This window comes from Colobus angolensis, unplaced genomic scaffold (genome assembly GCF_000951035.1).
Source record: "Colobus angolensis palliatus isolate OR3802 unplaced genomic scaffold, Cang.pa_1.0 Scaffold298, whole genome shotgun sequence".
In the NCBI taxonomy this organism is placed as follows: Eukaryota; Metazoa; Chordata; class Mammalia; order Primates; family Cercopithecidae; genus Colobus; species Colobus angolensis.
This window is the reverse complement of record NW_012116243.1, coordinates 53,940-73,183: the sequence shown is the minus strand read 5'-3', so window position 1 is coordinate 73,183 and position 19,244 is coordinate 53,940.

Below are 19,244 nucleotides of genomic sequence, written 5' to 3'. Positions count from 1 at the left end.
AGGAAGGAAGGAAGGAAGGAAGGAAGGAAGGAAGGAAGGAAGGAAGGAAGGAAGGGGCAATTGAATGAGCATCAGATTCCATCTGCCTTGCCACTGCCACCTAACTTCCTCCTACCCTACTATTTCCAACTCCTGTGAATTTCTCTAGCTTCTCTATAGACACAGGCAACATACAGTTCCTTCCTTTCATTTCTAGAATCATAAAGTAATATCTTAAAAGCAGACTGTAGTTTCTGAAAAGAAAACTGTTATAATTAAAATAGTGTTCCTTAAGATTTTGATAAAATATAAAAACAACTTTAAACATCCATAATTTTAAATGTTGAAATAATGATTCAAATCTGTAAAACTAAGAATATATAAACACACATCTATATTATAGATATGCATTTATTTTGAGAGGTTCCAAAATAAAATCAAATGTTTAAAAATGTTTATTTATTTTGTATTATGTGTTTATTTTTTATGGTGCTATATACATAATTGTTAAAAATTAGGTAAACAAAATTCAGAGAAATAAGCAAAAATGTCTTCATGAAAGTTGCCCCTTTTATTATTAAATGAACCTCACAATTCTGTGTTTGTTTAAAAGACTTATTAAACAAAATGTGAATCAAAAGATACAATAATAAAAATATTTTATTTTGGTCTCACATTGCCCTTTAAAACCCTAAATGTTCAATAAATTCTTAACTTTAATTGATAACATGCACAAGCCTATTGAGTCTTTTGTTCACTCTAAGTTAATAAAATATGGTTACTTTAAAAAGCAAAATTGTCCCAATTCAATAATTAAAAACGCCTACTGCCATGTAAGAATCAAAACTTGAAAGTGACTTAACGTTAAGTAATCTTGTCTTCACATGAGGCTGATGTTGGCTGCAGGCTCCTCTCTTGCAGAAGCTTCTTGATCACATTACTTTTAAGTGACCCCAAGCTCCTATTTATCTGCTATCCTCGTTGCTTTAGTGAGTCTCTCCACTTTCAGTTTACTAAGAAGTGAGTCACATCTCACGCTGTGTCTACTGGTTATACAAACAAATTTCCAGAGAAGCTCTGCTCAGCTGACTTGAGGTGAAGGACAGTTCACTCCCTCCTATCCTCCAAAGTAATCCACAAGATATTTCAAAAATCCCCCTCAAAGCCCCCAAACTCCCCAGGCTCAAAAATCCTATTCTTATATAATCTCCGAGCTAGTGAGTTTTTTAACAGGTCTGTGGCCACTTTGTATACAATTTTCCATTGTGATCTGTTTTACCATTCACTTTGAAATGTAGTGACATCTATTGCCTCCGTAAGTTAGCTGAAATTGGGTTGGAAGAATTTCATGTTAACTTGGTATGTACATATACACAGATATAGAAATAACTGTAGTAAAATAAAGTAGAGCATCTATTGGTTTTAAATAAAACATGTTTTTAATGTTTTATAAATAATTTTAAAAACATCAAAAGGCATTGAAAGGTTAGAAAGAGAAAGAAATGTTATGCTTTGTAGACTGATACTATATATCCCCTATATTGTCAAGAGCTCTAATTTTACTTTTAACATTTTCCTTTTTCAGAAATCGTCTTTATTCTTACCTTTGATGTAAGGAACATTTCAAATAAATTTGGAGTGTGTGCATGCGTGTGTATCCTCCCTAGAGTCAACAATTGTTACTATTTTACCATACTTGATCTAACTTTTTTTTGAACCATTTGAAGTTTAGTTGCAAATTTCTATCAGATCCAGGGTGTGGAATACCCTAGAAGTCCTCATTCTCTCTTTCTCAAGCCTCAACTCTTTGTCATGTTTTCTTACCAGAACAGCCTTGCCAAAGGCTTGTGTCACTTCCAGAACAGTAAAATTATGGACATTGGTGCTGCCGCTGCCCCATTACAGTCTTAAGATTCTCAATACACCAGTCCCTGCAGGAAGAGGCCCTGTAACTACTTCTTGGCCAAATGGGACTAAAAAGCCTCTGGCTTCACCCTATGCTATGTGGTGGTCAGGTGTTACGACCTGGAAATTCGGCAGAGTTAACATTCATGGCATTGACTTTGATAATGGGACACAGGAGTGCAAAGGAAGAAGCAAATGATAGATTGCTTTTCTTCCCTCTTTTCTAGCCTCACAGACAGAAGATGCAGTAGATTTTCAGCCCCGTGGAAGAGGCTGTGAAGCCTAATGACCATTTGTGGCCAGTTCAAGAACACAACCTCTAGTACTTGTTCTCCCTCTTTTTCTGCCTTGCTTTTCCATTCCTCTCATGCATGCTTCTCTCAAATTTTCCCCCACACCCCTTATTAAGTGTTAGCACACATACTTTTTTCTCAGGCTCTGCTTTCTTAGAAGTTGGTACAGTTGGTACCAGGAATATCAGTCACTAGAAAGCAGACCCTTGGAGCTGGATTTTGTAGTTGGATTGCTTTTCACTTTGAATGCAATGGAAATCACATTGTTCTTGGTAAAAGGAAGGTCATGATCCTGATATGACATAGATGTGAAATGTCCTGACCTCATTATGACATAGATGTGAAAAATATGTCATGAGGGATAAGTGGCTGCGACTTGTAACTTGCCTGGCACAATTATAATTTCGAAGACATAGATGTAGAATGACATTTTCTGATGGCAATGAAAGTCTGCAAAAGACAGCGACAGGTAAATGGCAGCTGCTGTCAACTTAAAGGCATACCGTGAAAGCTGGAGGGCTTCTATGGCAGCTTAAAGGAGAGTCACATAAATGAGAGTCACATCTCCTTGCTGTCTCGGAGCGACTGTACTCCTGGAGTGCTACCAGGCCCTAACAGAGACTGAGCAACTGAACATGGGACACCTAGTGGCTATGGGCAGGAGCAACCAATGATCAGCTTTTTCTCAGATTAATCGAGTCAGATATTTTGCAGGAGTAGAAACAGCAACAATCTATTAGAAAACAGAAATGGAACATGAGGGCTCAGACTCAAGTCTGTCCAGATGACATGAAAAAATTAGATGAATCAATGTCCTGGATTCTCTTGTCACCTACATGTATTGCTCCCTGAACAAACACTGGCCTCTTAGGACATCCTCTATGATCAACTGCACTGGAGGAAGGGACTTGGATCAGGCTCACAGATGAATAGATGCAACATGTTGGTGCCACTGAAAAGGCTGCTGGTATATTAAGCTCCACTCATTGCCATGTAGGGTGGCAGTGAGAGAAAATCCTCCAAATTGCAGAGCTGGCAGCAGTACACTGGTCACACAGGTAATGTGGAGAAAGGTGGCCTGAGGTAGAGATAAGGACTGACTCCTCAGCTGTGATGGATAATTGAGAAAATTTGTCAGAAGCATAGAAAAATAACACTAGAAGCTCAGGGAATGTATCCCTGATATGTACGTGTGTGGATAAACTTGAAAATGGGAACAACCTGTACTGATCTTTGTGTCTTACTTTAGCGGCCACCAGTGAGCATTTATGAAAACCTCAAAACCAGGTAGATAGGAAGGCCCATCTAATGGACATCAAACATCCTTCCACCTTGACTATCCATGGAGAAATATATATATTATCCTACCAATAGAGTCCTCTGTAGCAAGATTGAGGTAGTTGTTTTCACTACTGAATTCCCAAGTAACTGGAATTGGAAACTGGTTTTTACCCCTTGAGGCTTTCCCAGCAACAGCTGCTACTTATCTTGGGACAGGACAGTTACTTTGAATCTCTTCCATTTTGGAGTATATCCTTACTGAAATAAATATCTACTCTAGTTTTGGGCTATTCTTCTGTGACTTTGAAATATTGGGCAGTATTACCATTAGAAGGTTTTACACCATGACAGGCACATCCACATTATATCCCATAGAAAACTGCCTCAAATCAAAGGGTTTGTTAATGGCAAAGGAGATGCAATAGTTGACTCACAATATGAGATTTACTGATTTTACCACATTACACTAAATCCCAGAAACAGTCAGCTTGAATAAATGATGAAATGGCCTGTTGATGGTATAGCTAAGGTTCCAACCCCAGGTAGCACTTTGCCTTTTTAGAGTATAGTCATACAGATTGTGGTATATGAACTCACTCAATAGCAAATGCACAGAGCTATGTGTTCTCAAAAGGAAGGAACACTAGTTTGATGATCAAGGAATAAAATTAAGATTGCCTCTTTCTATCATCACACTTTGTCACTTGGTCTCTTTGAAATGTAAGCTCTGCTAAATTAGAAGTTCTGTTTCACAAGTGTGTGTAGTATATTTCTACCGCAGGACACAGTAAGAATTCTACTAATTGGAAAATTTCAGTGCTAACTGACTACTTTTGAAGTTTTTATCCTATTGAGTTATCAGACAATGATATGAGTAGTAGTACTGGCTAGAGAAATCAATCCTCATTATCATGAAAAGCTGGTTGCCCATGCAAAATTAATAAGAAAAGAGTGTTCCTGGAGTCCATTGGACTTACTTGGAATATGATCAGTGATGAATCTAAATAGAGAACTATAAAAACTGTGTCTTTAACAGAGTTAAGAGCGTTGAATATTTGGGAAAGGATCACTAGAACACTTGGCAGGTAAGCAACCTAGAATATGTGAAAATCTGGAGAAAGGTAATTAAATTCTAGAATAAGAGATAAAGATGGGAAGTGAAAAATACCATTTTGCTTCACAGTCACCTGCAGCATGAGGATAATAGCTTTGTTTGCTAACACTCCTTGTCCAGTGCAATTTTTGGTGATTGCAACTACCCTTCACTTTGAAAGACTGGATATTCATCTCCCTTCTAAAAAGAATTGAGAGAGTCTTGATCGCATAGAACGTATAGTCACTGTAAAATTATGTGAGACAGTCTTAGTAGCATGAGCAGTGGATCATACCAGGCCCAAAGTGTGTACCACACCAGATCTGCTTGGCTCCTCCAACTCTCCCACCAACCACCTCCAGCCTGGCTGCTTGCCTTGCTTCATAGTCAGAGTAAAGGTTACAAGTTTCCTGGCTATTTTAGTGGTAAGATTCCAGTTTATGTTGCTGTCATTGCTTCCATCAGAGACCAAGAAACCCAATGTGTTCTACCTAGTGACAGAAGAAATCCATGACCAAGGGCCTGGTTGTACTGGACAAACAGAGTTTTGCTTCAGGAAGAACTGTCTGGTGGGGCCATGAAACACAACCTGAATAGAGTTAACTCCAGATGGGTTGAATTTTGATCCCTATGATATAAGAGATTAGAGATAGGGAGAAGTAATAGATAAATAGCTTGCCATCTAATGCCCAAAGGGTCTATTCCGGGAAACTAATTTCACATGGTCTCTCTGTACATTTCCTATAAGACAGGCCAAACAGCCTTGTTTTTTTTGTTTTTGTTTTTTGTTGTTGTTGTTTTGTTTTCTGTTGGTTTGTTTGTTTTGCAAAGCTGTGTTTCTAATATTTAATCTACTCTTTTAATTTTGCTTGTCCTCCCTGCCTAGCTTTCACTTATCCTCATGCTCATCAGCTTCTGTCTCAGCTTCTGTTTTCTAGGAAACATGGGCTAAGACAAGTATCATGACTTGTAAGCACACATCTGTAGAAATAAAGACATTCTTCTGCAAAACCATACTGCCAGTATTACAGCATCAAACATTAGTCATAATTCCATAATTTAATTGCCTATCTCTTTAGATATCTTTTCAAGTATTCATTTTGAATCAGAATAAAACCAAGGTTTGCACATTACTTGGTTATTGTGATGATTTAATTTTTTGTCTAAAATACAACCTATATCTTTTTGTGGAATTGAATGTTGAAATGTCCAAGCTAGTATTTTTCTTTGCTTCCTCAAATTGTCATTTAAGTAGTTCCTCTGTCAACATTTGAGTAAGATGAGCTAAATATACAAGAGGCTTCCTTAAAATACTAAAATATGTAGGTCCGTATTCTTAGGTAATGGTACCCACAGTAGTTTGCATACTTTTTCAACATTCAGCATTTCAAACTATTCAATAAATGTATTTAGAGAAGAACTCTTTAATTTTTACTTCTTGTTTTTAAGCCCACTTTTAGAGAGCTGACAATCCTTTATACAATCATTATTTCCTGTTTTTCGGCCACATTTGTCATTCCTGCGTTTTACAAATGTCTTCAAATCTAAAGCATTTTCTAGTTTACTTTTTAAATTTCTCTCTCTCTTTCTGTGCATGCATGCATGTGTTTGTGTGTGTGTGTGTGTGTGTGTGTGTGTGTGTGTGTATTGGTGGCAAGTTCACTGTGTAAGAGATAGTAACTTTTTACTGTAGTAAATATGGAGAATCTTGTAGGTAGTAGATTTTCAAATGTACTCCATTTATTGTTAATATACTTTCATCTTTCTCAGATTGCAGAAACTTTTGATAAATTTCATGTTGCTGGATCAACTTCTATTCTCTTTATTGTTGTGGATTAATACATTGTTTTTTTAATTTTTATTATTATTTTTTTTTGAGATGGAGCCTTGCTCTGTTGCCCAGGCTGGAGAGCAGTGGCATGATCTCGGCTCACTGCGACCTCCGTCTCCCGGGTTCACACCATTCTCCTGCCTCAGCCTCCCAAGTAGCTGGGACTACAGGTGCCCACCACCATGCCTGGCTAATTTTTTGTATTTTAGTAGAGACAGGGTTTCACCGTGTTAGCCAGGATGGTCTTGATCTCTTGATCTTGTGATCCGCCTGCCTCGGCCTCCCAAAGTGCTAGGCTTACAGGCGTGAGCCACTGCTCCAGGCCAATACATTGGTTTTGATTAATTTACTGTCATCTAATGATATCAAAGGGAAAGGTTAAAAATATTGTTTATAAATATGTGGCCTCAAAACTTCATGTCACATTTGCTTGTACCCTTGGCACAAACATGCTCAATGGCCACACATCATTACAAAGAATCCCGAGAATTGTCCACAACACTGTGCAAGGAAAGCCAGGTTGTTCTCTTTCAAGAAGGAAGAATAAAAGAATGAATCAGTAAGAATAAAAGAATGATTAGTGCTTTCTTTAACACAGTTATTTCTTATTTTTAGAGAGTTTCTTGTCATGTCTAAAGATCTTACAGGAAGTTCCATTTGTGGGTGTGTTCTATATTATTTACAGGATAATTATCCTATCACTGCATCATTTTGTTTGTATTCTCTATCATATTCTTTCTAGTTACTTAAATCATATTATTTCTTATTTCCAACTTTACATTGAATTTCCTCATACTTTTCTTTAATGTCAGTAACAAAATTTTCAGAAACATTATAATTTGCTTCTACTAATATATTTCTTAATTCTTTAATTTGTTATTTTGCAATCTATTTTGTTTCTGAATTCAAATTCTCCTTTTTATCTTATTCTGTTGTTTAATCTTCTTATTCCAGGCTTCTAGATTTAATGAATGCATTTTCTGTTTAAATTTTTCTACGTGTATCACTTATGGAAATTTAATTTTCCCCCCATCATTGTGCATTTTCTTTTACATTGGGCCTGTTTTCCAATTACTAAAGCAGAAATTAATTAATTTTCATGTTTTAGTTTAATTAATGAAATACTGTTACTTTAAAAATCCATCAAAGGGAACAAATCTTCAAAGTACTGGAGACATGATGTAAAGTATGGTGACTATAATAAGAATAGTCATTTATAATTAATAATAATATATGGCATACCTGAATTTTACTAAGGGTGGATCTCAAGTATTCTCCCTACAAAAATAAATAAATAAAAACAACCAACAAATGGTAACTATTAGGGTGTTGGATATGTTGATATATGATTAGCTTAATTTTGGTAATCATTTTACAATACATGTACAGATTAAAATGTCAGAATTGATGATAGGAAGAAGCAATGTTACTTGTATTCCTTGATCTTTAAACTAATGTTTCCAGCTCATGAGAGCACATTTCTATACATTCGCTGTTGATTGAGTTTATATACCACAACCTGTAAGATTATGCTACAAATAGGCAAAGTGTTACCTGGGGTTGGAACCTTAGCTCTATTATCAACAGGCCATTTCATCACTTTTTCAAGCCATATGTTTCTGGGATTTAGTGTAACATGATAAAATCAGTTATTCTCATGTTGTGAGTCAATTATTGTATCTCCTCTGTCATTAACAAACCCTTTGATCTGAGGCAGTGCTCTATGAGACATAATATGAACATGTCTACCATTGTGTAAAACCCTCTAATGGTAAAGCTGCTCAGTGTTTCAAAGTCACAGAAGGAAAGCCCAAAATTGGAGTAGATATTTATTTCAAAAAGGATATATTCCAGAATGGAAGGGATTCCAAGTAACTGATTGAGCCCAGCAGGGCTGTGCTCTCTGCTGTGACAGGGCAACACCAAGTTAAATTTAAAGTCCCCGTAACTACACTCTCCCTCTCTCAAGGGCACAGATTCTCTCCCAGCTGCACAGCTGCTGCTAAGGAATGGAGGAGGGATGCTGTTGGCGACTCAAGATTGTCACTCCTGCCCTCTTCAATGTCTCTTTCAGTAATATAAGATTAAAAACAGGTACTATGTTTGCTCACCTGATTTTTGGTTCTGTGATTGTGCTTTTTTGTGTGCAGATAGTTGTTAAAATTTGGTGTTCCTAGAAGGGGGTGGAGGGGCGGTGAATGTTATAGGCTTCTATTGCAGCATGTTGCTTTGTCCTTGGACTACAAATAATTTAATCAGAATCTTAATTTTCTTCAAAAAACATTTTCTCAAGTAAGCCAAATTAAATCACTTTAATGCATAGACACTTATACAAGTTAACAACAGTTAAAACATCAGAATTTTCACTCTAAATATATATAACTTTTATTTGTCAATCATACCTTAATAAAAATTGAAAAAATCACTCTTGTACTTCAATATGCCACACATTTCAGTGTTCTTAAAATTAATAAGGTAAGCTTTGTTCAGATCTTTAAATGACTTCAACTTAATATGTGTGTTCCAACATGATATACCTCACAGTATAACTGAGAACTCTGTCTTGCCCTCTGAGTGACAGTGTGAACACTAGGTGTTGTGTTTTATATATTTTGCTGCTGTGAAGTAGCAAGGATGAAATGGGAGGTGAAAGACAAGCAGGTGTTTTGTATTTTCTTTCTAACGGAGTTGTACAGTACTGCTATAGGCCGAATAGGCAGCGGGCATCTACATGCCAATGAGACAGACCTCGGAAGAAACCAACCTGGCTGACACCTTGAGTTTTGATTTTTAGCCTCTGAAACTGTGAGAACATAAAATTTTGTTGTTAAGCCACCAGTCTGTATACTTTACTATGGCAGCCCTAGCAAACAAATGATTTCTGCTTTCTCTTTTGAGATTGTGTGAAATATCCTGTGCATTGTTTAACCAACCATATTGGATATATCATCCTCCAATAAATGTGTACAGTCTTGTGATTTAGAAATTCAGCTCAATTCACTAAGAATAAATGAAAAAGTGATTTTTCTTGTCTCTGCTAAAATGTTGATATCCTGTCATAGGAATATCTCTTAGAAAGGTTTTTTTTTTTAATCCTTTTTGACAAGCCATCTATTCCTTTCTGAGTGCCTATGTTTTTATTCAAAGGAATTTATTTATTTTAGTTTTCAGAATTGTGTGAATTAAATTGTGTTACTTAATGCAACTCTTCTCAAACTTAAGTATGTGGTGAGGACATAATTTTCTGTTCCCACCTTTAAAAAATTTCAAATAAGACCACAATGTATTACTTTGTTGATTGCTGCTTTTAAAAGTTTTCTTAATTATTATGCTCATATTTTACCCGTTAGAAGAAGATAGCAGATAGTAGAATTTAACCAGAAATAAGCAACACATAGCACTTAAATACAACTTTTATGGCATCATAATCTTCACAGAAAATTATTAGTTATATTTGCTATGATTAATATTAAATATTAGTTTACTGTAATGCAGCCTTCCTAGAAGTTTGATATTAGTAGAACATGATGGCATACATATAATTTCTTTCAAATACCAACAGAAAGTGAAGTAATATTTTTCCCACTCCAGAAAACAGAGATGTTCACATTCTACTGACCTTAGAATTACATTTACACTAGTAGATTTAATAAATGTTTCGATATCAATATTGATGACAATGTTTATCCCAGTGAAAATCATTTATTTTTACAGTAAGGGTTGACCCAGGATCATTTTTCTTTACCTCCTTTCAACTCCACAACGAATTCAAAGACACAGGTGCCACTTTTCAGTACAAGGCCAAAGCAGCTCCACTAGCAAACAGTACAACCTTTTAAATATTTTTCAGTCATTACGTCTGCAGGCTTCTTGCTCTTAAAGTGTTTGCAATTTCACTACAAAGACATAGAAAACCTGGTACACGATTAGCGTGGAATCTTTATGAGAAGAACTTTGAACACCTTGCACAGGCTCCTCTTAACCAGTGAAGAGCAATGCATCTTTCTTCTGCTCTTCACTATGCATCTTTCTTCTGCTAATGTTCAGATATTGGTGGAACTTCCCTTGAAAAAGAATCCTCAAGTGTTGATGTAAGCAGATTTTGATTCACTTTTGTGCAAATAGATGATTTCCCCTCTTACTACTTGGAGGCAAAATATTTGGATATATTTTGGTCAATAATGTCTAGAATATTTGAGATAAATTGCTCATACATTTTTATTGATTTAATAATAAATAAAACATTCCTATTTTTATCCAATATATATACTGGTACCTAAAACACCAATATCAATGTTAAATTACACACAAAAGATCATTTGGTAGGCAAGTTTAAAAACAGCAAAATTTGCCTTGAGAATATTAATAGAAATAATGTCTTTGATTCTTGGCAGTAATTCTATTTACTATTATTTGAATTGGACACACATATGAACAGTGATAGGTATATTCACTGAAGTTTGTAATAAAAATTATTCTTATTAAATAACTATAGTGATATAAAATAGGAAAATGGAAAATATGTTTTAATTGTGTTGTTAAGTTGTGTAGGTGTCCACGCATTAAAGTGATTTAATTTGGCTTACTTGAGAAAATGTTTTTTGAAGAAACTGAAAATTCTGATTAAATAATTTGTACTGCGAGGACAAAGCAACATGCTGCAATAGAAGCCTACAGCATTTATCCCCTCCCTACACACTGCAGGAACATCAAATTTTAACAACTATCTGCACACAGAAAAGCACCACCACAGAACCAGAAATCAGGTGAACAATCACAATATCTGTTTTTAATCTTATATTGCTGCAGGAGAAATTGAAGAGGGCAGAAGTGACAGTCTTGAATCGCTAACAGCACCCCTCCTCCATCCCCTAGCAGCAGCTGTGCAGCTGGGAGACAGTCTGTGCACTTTGGGGAGGGAGAGTGTAGTTAATGGGGAATTTTACATTGACCTCAGTGTTGCCCTGTCCCAGCAAAGACCACAGCCCTGCTGTGCTCAACCAGTGCCTGCACACAGAGGGAACATTTGGACCAGATGTAGCCAGAGGAGAACTGTCCATCCCAATAGTCAGAACGTGAGTTTGTTGGTAAGCCATACTGCCATATGCCAAAATGCTCTGATTTCTTGGACAGCCTTGCAAGGCAGTCTAGGACCCAAGGACGGCAATTGTTAGGCAACTCAGGGCTGCGCTGCAGAGCCACTGGGCTAGGGTGGCACGTGACCTAGTGAGACACCAACTGGGGCAGCTAAAGGAGTGCTTGTACCGCCACTCCCCCAAACCCAGAGGGAGTACAGCTCTTAGCAACATGAGTGACTCCTTCCTTCTGCTTGAGGAGAGGAGAACAAAGGGAAAAGAGGGTTTTGTCTTGCATCTTGGATACCAGCTCAGCCACAGTAGAATAGAGCACTGGGAAAAGTTGTAAAGCTCCCGTTCCAGGCCCTAGCTCATGGATGACGTTTCTAGACACACCCTGGGCCAAAAGGAAATCCACAACTTTGAAGGGAACAACCCACAGTCTTAATGAATCATTAATGAACATCTGCTCATTGTAAATTATATATGAGGAAAAACTGTTAAAATAAGCCAGCTTTCACTTATTCAGTCCTTTCCATGTGCAAAGTATATTACATATTATTTTATAACTAGGAAAGTTTTCCCAAATGGTTTTCCACTTTTATCATTGCCAAATGAAAAACATTTAATAATTTTAAAAATCTTAATTATGATAAAATACATCAACATTAAATATACCATCTTAACTATTTGTAAGCATACAGTTTTGTAGTGTTAAGTACAATCGGCATTATTGTACAACCAATCTCCAAAACTCTTGCAAAACTGAAACTCTATATTTCATTAAACAAAAATACTCTGCTCCTCCTTCCCAGAAACTGGTAACTACACTTCTACTTTCTGTCTTTGTGAATTTGACTTCTCTATAATATTTGTGTTTTTGTGACTAGCTTATTTCACTTAGTAGTATGTCTTTAAGGTTCGTCCATGTTATAGCATGCACTATAATTTTATTCTTTTTTGAGCTTGAATAATATTGCATCGTATCTGTATGCTACATTTTTTATGCATTATATCATTGATGCACTGTATCATGCATTTTGTTTATGCATTGAATCATTGATGAACACTCGGGTGGCTTTCATCTTTTAGCCGTTTACAATAATAAGCTGTAAACATGGGTAAAACCCAGTTTTCTATTATTTTGAGTATCGAGCCAGAAATCAGATTGGTGGATGATAGAGTCAATTTATTTTTGATTTTTTGGGAACTCCCAAAAAATTGTAGCTGCACCATTTTGCACTTATACTAACAACACACAGAGTTTCCAATTTATCTACATCTTTATCAACACCTGTTGCTTTCTCTTTTATTAATTTACTCATTTGATAGTAGGCATAGTAATGGGTAGAAGGTCCTGGCTCATGGCAATTTGCATTTCTCTAATGGTTACTGGTGTTGAGCATCTCTTTGTGTGCTTGTTAACCAAGCTGCTAAATTCTTTTGTCCATTTTTAAACTCAGAGTTTTTGTTGTTGTTGCTATTGTTACTGAGTTGTAAGACATTTTTATACTGACTCTTAACTCTTTATTGGATGTGTGAATTACAAATATTTTCTCCCCTTCTCCATGTTACTGTTTCTCTGTATCACTTCCTTTAAGCACAAAAATTTTTAATTTTGATATTGATATTGTCCAATTTCATCTATTTTTACATTTCTTCTTGTATTTTTTGTGTCATGTCCAAGGAATCATTGCTAAATTCATTGTCATATTTATTTTCCCTTAGGTTATTCTTCTGGGATTTTTATATGTTTAGGTCTTCCATCCAATTTGAGTTGATTTTTGTATAGAATTTAATAAAGGATCTGCATTTATTCATTTGTATGTGACTATCCACTTTTCTGAGCACCATTTATTTCACAGACTTTCTCATTTCTCCATTTAATGGTCTTGGCATCCTTATCAAAAATCATTTTACTATATATGAAAGAGCTGATTTCTGAGCTCTTTTGTCTATTCCAATCAGTCTATTTGTTGGTTTTTATGCTGTTACCACACTGTTTTGATCACTGTACTTTGTAGTAAATTTTGAAAGAATAAAGTATGAGACTTCCAGCTTTTTTCTTTTTTCCATGACTGTTTTGTCTATTTGAGGGCACCTTGAAATTTTACATGAGTTTAACTATGGATTTTTCTATTTTGCAAAAAATGCCATTGGGATTTTAATAGGGATTGTATTAAATCTTTAGATTGCTTTGCATGGAATTGATATCTTAACAACATTAAACCTTCCAGTCCGTGAACCTGGTATGCATTTTCATTCATTTGTGTCTTCTGAAATTTGTTTTAGCAACATTTTAGTTTTTATTATACAAGTCTTTGACCTACTTGGTTAAGTTTATTCCTAAGGATTTTATTCTTTTTGATGCTATTGTAAATGGACTTCTTAAAATAAATTTCCTTTTTGGGTTGTTGATTGTTAGTGTATATAAATACAACCCATTTAGTATGTTAATTTTGTATCTTAAAACTTTGCAAATCCACTTTCTGATTTGAACAGTTAAATAAAGGCATCCATTGAGTGGACATCTTTGTCTTCTTTGTAATCTTAGGCGAACAACTTTCAGTTTTTTACCATTAAGTATAATATTAGCTGTGAGATTTTCATATATGGCTTTTTTCATGTTAAGGCATTCTTCTATCCCAAATTTGTTCAGTGTTTTTATCATAAAAAGTGTTGAATTTTTTCAAATAATACTTTCAGATCAATAAAATAATTATGTGAGAGATTTTCAACCATTATATTAATGTGGTATATTACACTGATTGATTTTTACATGTTGAATGATCCTTGCATTCCAGGAATAAATTCTGCTTGGTCATGGTGTAAAAAGTCTTTTAATGTGCTGTTTAATTACATTTTCTAATTTTTTTTGAGAATTTTTGCATCAGTACTTCTAAGAGATAGTGTTCTGTAGTTTTATTTTCTTGTAGTGTTTTTGTCTGGCTTTGTTATCAGGAAAATGCTAACCACATTTAAAGATTTTTAGATAGTGCTCCCTCCTCTTGAATTATTGAAGATTTTGAGGTGATTTGTGATCACTTCTTTTTCAGTGTTTGGTAGAATACACCAATGAAATCATCTAAAACTGTGCTTTTCTTTGTTGTGAAACTTTAAATTACTGACTTACTCTCCTTACTTGCTTTAGTTCTCTTCAAATTTTCTACTTCTTTGTGATTCAGTCTTGTTAGGTTGTGTGTTTATAGGAAATTGTAATTTTTATATGGATTATCCAATTTGTTTTCAAGTAATTGTTCACAGTATTCTCTTAAAATTTCTTTATTTCTGTAAAATCAGCTGCAATGTCCTTTTTTGTCCCTGAATATATTTAGTTGTCTTCTCTTTTTCTTAGTCAATATACAAAAAGTTTTAGCAATTTTGCTGAGTATTTTTGAATAAGCATCTCTTGGTTTTACTGAGGTTTAGCCACACGCGGCATAGACTGAATCCTACTCTCAAACTAAAAGGTGTATAACCAAGAAGCACATCTGGTACTATTCCTTTCATCCTAGGAGTGTCTTCTGACTCTCCCAGAATATGCCTCCTTTTGATTTTTCTCCAATGCCTTTACGTAGTGTGTGTGTATCTAAATTTGTCCAAAATGTTTAGCTGTTGTATGTGGGTGAATTGGTCCAATGGTATCTATTCCACTACAACAAAAAGGGAAAATTCACTTTTCAAATTTTGCTGCTAATTGGATTTATCAAGGAAAACTTGCTAAGGGTTAGAAAATCCTATGCTTGTTTTTCATGTACATCAGGCTTCTAGACTTTATAACATACTATATAATATAACAATTAAATGTGGGGATTTGGGATGTTTCACTTAATGTGCATTTGACTGATGTCAATAAATTTACCCAGAGGGTAGTCACTATGCAGAAAAACTGACTGTAAATTTTAGCTCTGCACATCTAAGAAGATACCAGGAGGTACTCTTGATTAGATATTAGCCAATCATTAAACTTTAGTATCTTTCTTTACACATGTGAGACATAGAGAGAACCATAGAGTACAAACTTTCACAGCTGTTGAGACAGTGCAGTAATGGAGTAATAAAAAATGAACTAGACAATATAATTCATAAACAGAAGACTCACTATAAAAAGAAGACATTAAGAGCTCATGGTCAGGTAGTAGAATATCAAATAAAGAAGGGATATTCTTATTCTCATAAGAATTTTCACTTAGAGTTGTGATAGGAGCATTAGATTTAGGAAGTTATGATTCTTGCTAGCAATTTTGGAGTCCTTGTGTTAATAAATATACAGCTGATTTAACAAATATGTGTCTATAACATAAGTTCAAAAGAAAACTGGGACAATTCTTAGATTAGATGCTAATCATGAATCTGCTGACAAAATTGTTGAATAGCAAGAGGGTAAACTTATGTTAATCAGTATTGGTTATTTGTATATTATACATATTTACATAATTCTTATGGTTACAGACTACTTTGCTTATTATCTGACCTGTACCTGTGGTATTTACTTGGCATGTTATGGCTTCTATGCTTACTGAGATTTTAACATCCAGGTACCAGCACAACATTACATCAGCTTGTTCAAATTTTCTTCTTTAGGTCAGGTTAAATCTAAGTTTAGATATTTATCCATGAAATCGATCACTTGACTATTGAAACATTTTGCTAGCTTTTATAACAAAGTAAAAATTTGCTTACTGACAATTTACTTAATACCAAATAATATGGTATCATTTGAAAGAGCTTGTTCATTAAAAATTGAATAAATTGTAATTACTTAAATAGCACCTAATACCTTGCCTTAGAGTTAACAGTCAACAGAAAGATCCTTGGGTTAAGTGAAGACTCATGGTTAAAATAAATGAAGTATAATTCGCAAGAATTTTTCATTCTGTTAATTCTCTCCATAGCAATTTCAGATACCAAAATGTGAAAATTTGGACTTACAGTGTTCAAGGTTTTCTTTTAATGTCTGTGACAATGACTAGCCTGAATTGTAATGATGTCCTGCAGACATTTTAGCATAAACTGTAAATCATTGCTTAGGGCTAATTTACTCAACCTTTTTTCATATAATAGTTTCATTGTGTTCTATTCCAACTAAAATAAAATGAATAAATTGTATTTTATTAGACCAATAGTATTTTATTTTTTGTGAATTCATATAAGAAAAAGTGCTGAAATGTTTGAGAAACCAAACAAACTATCACAAAGTATACTGCTAAGGAGAGAGGAAATGATTCAAATGAAAATATGACAATTAGTCTGATCCAGTATTTTTTTCCCATTAGGCTAGTACTAACACTAAATAAACTGCTGATGAAGTGTTATTGTTTAGAATATAATTAACAGTGAATAGTCCTGTTCTCTATATCAATAAATCATGTAAACTGGCATAGCTTTGGGAGATGGAAAACAAACAACTCTTCAAAACAAACATAGTTTTAATGAGCTGTATTGAATAAGGGTATTCAAATCCTTCTATCACATCTAATCCAACTCTACTTGACTGTAAGGGATCTGAGCATAATTGATAAAAACATCAAGCAAATCTTAGGATTTCTTTAAATTTATGCTGTTTTTTTTTCACTCAAGTATGCTTTATGTGTATTACCAACTACATGGAAAAAAGTAACATATTGTTCTGGATCTTCTAAGAAGAAGACATTGAAATAAAGATAAAGATAAATGTGCAAGTAGTGGAAACACCTATGAGAAAAATGAGAAGGAGCCAATGAAGTTGGGAAAGCTGTTTGATGCAAGTGATGCAAGTATGACCCAGAACGAAGAAAAGAAAAAGAAGAAAGGAAGGTTAAACAGAAGCATTGTAGACTTTGCAGATTGAGTGCAGATTTGTGAAATTTTCTTCTAGGCTGTCAGAGAAGACTCAAGTTAAAGTTACATACAGAGGATTCCGTGACTTCCAGAAATAGGCCTGCCTCACTTTGTCTGCTACGGTCTGTCGTGGGTAGGAGGAATTCATTGGAAGCATGACCTTGTTAGAAATACAGCAATAGGTTTACAGGTGCTGCAGCTGGGGTACTCAGCTGATTATACTACCTAAATTAGATCTGAGGGGCACCTGCATTATAAACAGTAAAACATAGAGCACTGACTAAATAAATGATCTATAATCTATATAATAGACCATTCAATACTAATTAAATCCATCTACATGTATTTTTATGGATTAAAAACTACATATTTGTGAAAGAAACAGGATTTGGGGAAAAATTTAGAGTGTGATCCCATTTGTACAAAAGGAACACGATTTCCTTTAAAAATACCTAGGTATGTACCTGCATATGCACAAATAGTTTGTGGAAAGACAAATACGAAGTAATTAACATTGGTTATTTCTAAGGGAGTGGAAGAGTAAAGAATGAAAATTTCATTTTTTATATCATTGTATATTGTTGATTATCAGAAACCTACCCTAATTAAAGCAAACATTAAAAAACAAATTGTACTTTTGAGATGCCAGGCTGTGGTAGAAACATCACCAACTGAAAGTTATGAGAAATGACTTTCTAGTTTTCAGTCTTACTGGTTGGGGGGATTATGTGAATGATTATCCTCTGTGCCTGTTTTATCACTAGCCAAAGGACAAGCTCCTACTCTGTAATCTCTAAATTTTAAAATGCCTGCACAAAACAAAGTTTTGAAGTTTTTCATATCATCTCCTGGTACTTACCTAAATGCAAACAGATTTCTGCATAATTCCAATTTTCGTGAAGAGCATTTTATATTTTACTTTTTGATTTAACATTCATCAAAACGATTTTTGGGGTGAAAAAATTGTTTTTAACTTTTTTTAATACACAGGTGCCTCATGGGAAAAATTCCCACCCCTAAGATTTAGATATTTATCACTCACAAGAAAACTGAAGGCAGGCTTGAAGAGCTCCACATGTTCCCACTGAGATTACCACCCTCCAATCACACATAGGCCTTCAGGATTGCTTTCTGCCTTACCACTACAAACTGCCTGGAAATTTGGTCACATAAGAAGGCCACAGTTATAATGAATAATCCAACTTTTCCTAATAGATCATGAGAAGTAGTAACCCCACATAACGATGTGATGAGTACCTTCATCCTCTGTGGTAATTTATGCTTTTTAGGCAATCTCAGTTCCATGAAAACAAGCAAAAAATAAAACAAAGCTTCAAAGATGAAATCACTTTCTCCACTGGGGTCTTAATTATATACTCAAGTGTGGTTATTGATATACATCATCAGTTTGTTGTACTAAAATATATGCTCCCATGAGGGCAAAAATTACTTTTTCTAGTTATTGAACATTTTGTGGGTATTAATTTATGACCACTACTATGAATAGTATTACTATCACATCATCAGCATTACTTTGATTGCTCACTGGGCTTGGGTAGTCTAAACTCTAGCTATCTGAGGGAACAACAATTATAAAGGGTACAAATACCATTGTCTCTGCTGTAGGCAGGGTATGCAATATTAGGTGGGTTGAGGAGGGGTGATTTCCTGACAGCGAAATCTTTCTGCTTCTCAGTTTCTTCATATTTTCTAGTGGTAGACTTGGAAAGGATTCAGCCAACTTTTTTTTATTATTATTTCATTGACTTGAAGGTGTTTAAGAGTCCTCACACTCAATCTTCTTCCAGAGATTCCACAAATCTCCGTGGGCCCAATTCAACCAAGGATCTATATTTTTCTGCTGCTCACTGTAGGATTGTCAGGGAACCACAGATTCTGATCTAACACAAAGGAACGGAGTTCTTCACAAGCTTGCTTCTTCCCGTTTCCAGCAGCATCTGAGTTCT